This window comes from Austrofundulus limnaeus, unplaced genomic scaffold (genome assembly GCF_001266775.1).
Source record: "Austrofundulus limnaeus strain Quisiro unplaced genomic scaffold, Austrofundulus_limnaeus-1.0 Scaffold212, whole genome shotgun sequence".
In the NCBI taxonomy this organism is placed as follows: domain Eukaryota; kingdom Metazoa; phylum Chordata; class Actinopteri; order Cyprinodontiformes; family Rivulidae; genus Austrofundulus; species Austrofundulus limnaeus.
The window spans coordinates 926,206-929,476 of NW_013952614.1; the positions used below are offsets into that span (position 1 = coordinate 926,206).

General features: G+C 38.0%; 1 protein-coding gene across 3 annotated transcripts in view; it reads right to left on the bottom strand.

Moving 5' to 3' along the window:
- Window positions 1–3,271, bottom strand: part of glcci1a (glucocorticoid induced 1a) — a 47,725-nt gene that overhangs the window by 34,835 nt on the left and 9,619 nt on the right. For 2 of the 3 annotated variants that reach the window (XM_014019221.1, XM_014019220.1), the window contains exon 2: window positions 2,168–2,315. The exons of the other annotated variant lie outside the window; for it this stretch is intronic. The gene's annotated coding sequence lies outside the window, so the exon portion shown is untranslated. The remainder of the gene's footprint in view (window positions 1–2,167; window positions 2,316–3,271) is intronic. 3 annotated transcript variants of the gene reach the window in all.

A 3,271-nucleotide genomic window follows, 5' to 3' on the forward strand; every position in this document is an offset into this window, starting at 1 on the left:
CACTTGGGTTGTTACCGACATCTGGTGAAAATTTCATGTCATTAGCACCTCTAGTAATATATTTACTGAGAAAAATGGTGACGTGTTCAATACTTACTGTATTTTACCCGCTGTAAGTTTATAGCTTTGTCTGATAAGTTTGTCACAATGTGACATTAAACATTTAACATAATTAGGGGTCGACCGGTACATCGGCCGGCCGATATTTTTGGCCGATATTTGCGTTTTTTCCTTGTATCGGTATCGGCCGATACGTTCGTCCGATCCATTCTTTGGGTCACGCGAGCGCATGTTGCCGCCCCCTCCCTGGGAGAGAGCAGCTGGTAATGTTGTGAGACAAAGTGCCAACAACAAGGGTGAGTTATGAACTTTTAATGTGTTTTAACTGTCTAATTTTGCTGTTTCTGCCCTCTGTCTCAGACTGAGGGGGAGAGAGAACAGCTGTGTGAAGTTTCACTTTCGAACAGGAGCTCCATGTTTTACTTTCACTTTGGCATCGGACTGTAATTAGCGTGTCCACGATGTTTTTCTTTTAAAAAATGCTGGAACTGCTCAGAGGAGGCATAGAAGAACACCTCTATTCTTCTCCCTGCTGGTTAAAATTTAAAAAACTCTTTTCTCGCTGTTACATTCATAAGAGTGAGTAAAGAGCTGCCGTCCATATAAACATGTGAACAAGGCAGACGCTGCTCAGATCACGTTTGGTCTGACTGCAGTATAAAAGTCGTGATGCAGGTTTTCTTCAGTGTACATTTAAAACTGAGATCTAAAGTTAACGTCAGCTGGTTTAGATGCATTTTTTGCTCAGTGTAAAAAACAGGTGCAGATTGAGGCAGAGCTGCTGTGAGCACTGTGTGTGTGTGAAGTCCTCACAAAGATAGCAAGATATATGTGTGTGTCTCTCCTTTTTTCTGTGTCCCTCTTTAGGCATGTTGCTGTTTTTGCATCAAAAATGCTGGGATATTAAAACATTTTATTTTATGTAAAAATATATTAATCTGATTAACATACAAATAAAATAGAATATGTAGCACTAGATAAAATAAATCTTTATTTTTTAAAGAAATGGCTGAAAAAATAAATTTTGTGTGGCAGCACTTCACTCAGCCTGCACCAGACAGTTAATAAATGTTTCCTTTTTGTTTAAACTGAGACCTGTGTAACATTTGTTATCATTCTTATTTTTATCAAATTAATGGAGGAAGAAAAAGCAGAATCAGCTTCAAAAATCGGCTGCAAGTATCGGTGTATCGGTTAGACCAGTGTTTCCCAAAGTTAGGGTCGGGACCCAAAGTGGCGTCCCAAAACATCAAGGTGGGGTCCTGAAAAGATTTTCTCAATCAATTACATTTTTGCCTTAGTTGTTTCAAATGAGTGAGGTTAGTATATTTAAAATAGATAAATGTAGTATAAAAAATATTGTTACTATGCCCATGTTTTGTTGACCTGATACAAATGTTTATCGTCCAAAAATAGTTGGGGGCACAGGTCTCTGCTACTGTTTTGTACTATTTTGTGGGTCAAAAGCTGATAAGTTTGGGAACCACTACACTTTGGTTCCCAAAGTTGGGCTTGGGACCCAATTATGGGTCATGAAACACCTTGGATAATCTCCAGAAATCAATTTAAAAGGTAATAAAATAATTGTTGATGTAATATTTCCCTATAATTGTTACAAAAACACAAAATAAGTATAAATATGTATTTATATTTGTGTATAAGCTGTTTAGATTGTCAAACAGCCTGTGATTTTAGGGTTGGTAACGAAGTTCATGTACTCAGACCAGTAATATTTGGGGTCACAAGTTTTTGCCATGGATATTTTGAGAGTCCGAAGATAAAAAAGTTTGGGAACCACTGGGTTACTGATGTCAAAATAATCTGTATCAGCCTTCAAAAACCAAGTTCAGTCAATCTCTATTGAATTTAACAATAAGCAGGTTAATTTTTTACAGTTCTGAAATGGGTTGTGCTGTTTTTAGTTTCTTAATCAGCTTGAATCAGTCTTGACTGAAACCAGAGCCAGGCTCAACGGTCCTACTGGGAAAAGGAACATGTCAAATCTGCCATCTGTTTTTAGAAAATGCCACAGAGGCTTCATCTCTGCAGGCTCCTGGACTCTGCCACACAAATAAAAGCAAAAAGGCCATGAGTGGGCAGTGCTCACCTGTGTCGACTTCTCTTTCATACAAGATGTGCGATGAACATGAGAGTCACGAGGCCACGGCCCTGTGGGGGTACGGACCACTGACGGTGCCCAAAGGAGACCACTTACCCCCCCAAGCTCCACACCAGGTGTGACTCTGCCCTTTCAACTGCACAGATAATAAAAGATAAAAGCAGCATTAGCTCAGGATAGCAGAAAATAAATGTTTCTTAAATAGTAAAATTCTGTTGAACTTTTTCTTATACCTTATAGCTATTTTGCTTTTCTTGTTGATTTCAAACTTTAGACCCAAACAATATCATCTTTACATTGACACTGATATATAACATTGTTGAGCAGCAGTGTGAAAGCTTTCTGTCTCTCACTCTGCAGTTTAATCCACCCTTAATATGGGACATCTTAAGGCTCCTCTCCACACTCTGAACCCCAGAAACTGAAGTACAGAAGAATCAAACTGACTGAGGCCTTTCTGTGTGAAGTTTGCATGTTCTCGCTATACATGCATGGCTTTTCTCCAGGTACTCCAGTAAGTAGGGAGTAGGTAAAAAGGTAAATTGTTCCTAGGTGTGAATCATTGTTTTCTTTTCAGACCTTTTAGCTAGAAAAAGGATGGATGGACAGTTTGTATTCTGTTCATTGTAGTTCTTTAAGAAAAAGGGGTATCGACAGGTCAGAGATAAACAAACACTGAAAATCAATACTGACCCACATGAAGAATTAGTGGATTTCTAGCTGCCACCATAGATATTCAGTCAGCAGTGCGTGCATGAAAACATTTGGTAGTTTTTAGTGCTTTACACCATTATAAAGTTGATTGCACACAGTGTATAGTAGATGATCCATCTCAATATGTATAGATTGTCTGTAAATTAAAAAGATTTTCTACCATTTTGCATGCATATAGATGTATAAAGAAAATGCCACAGATTTTTTTCCAAAACTCAACTTCAGATTTATTTTACATCACTGGCTGTTTGTAAGGAAATACAGCGGGTAAAATAAGTATTGAACACGTCACCATTTTTTCTCAGTAAATATATTACTAGAGGTGCTAATGACATGAAAATTTCACCAGATGTTGGTAACAACCCAAGTGATCCATAC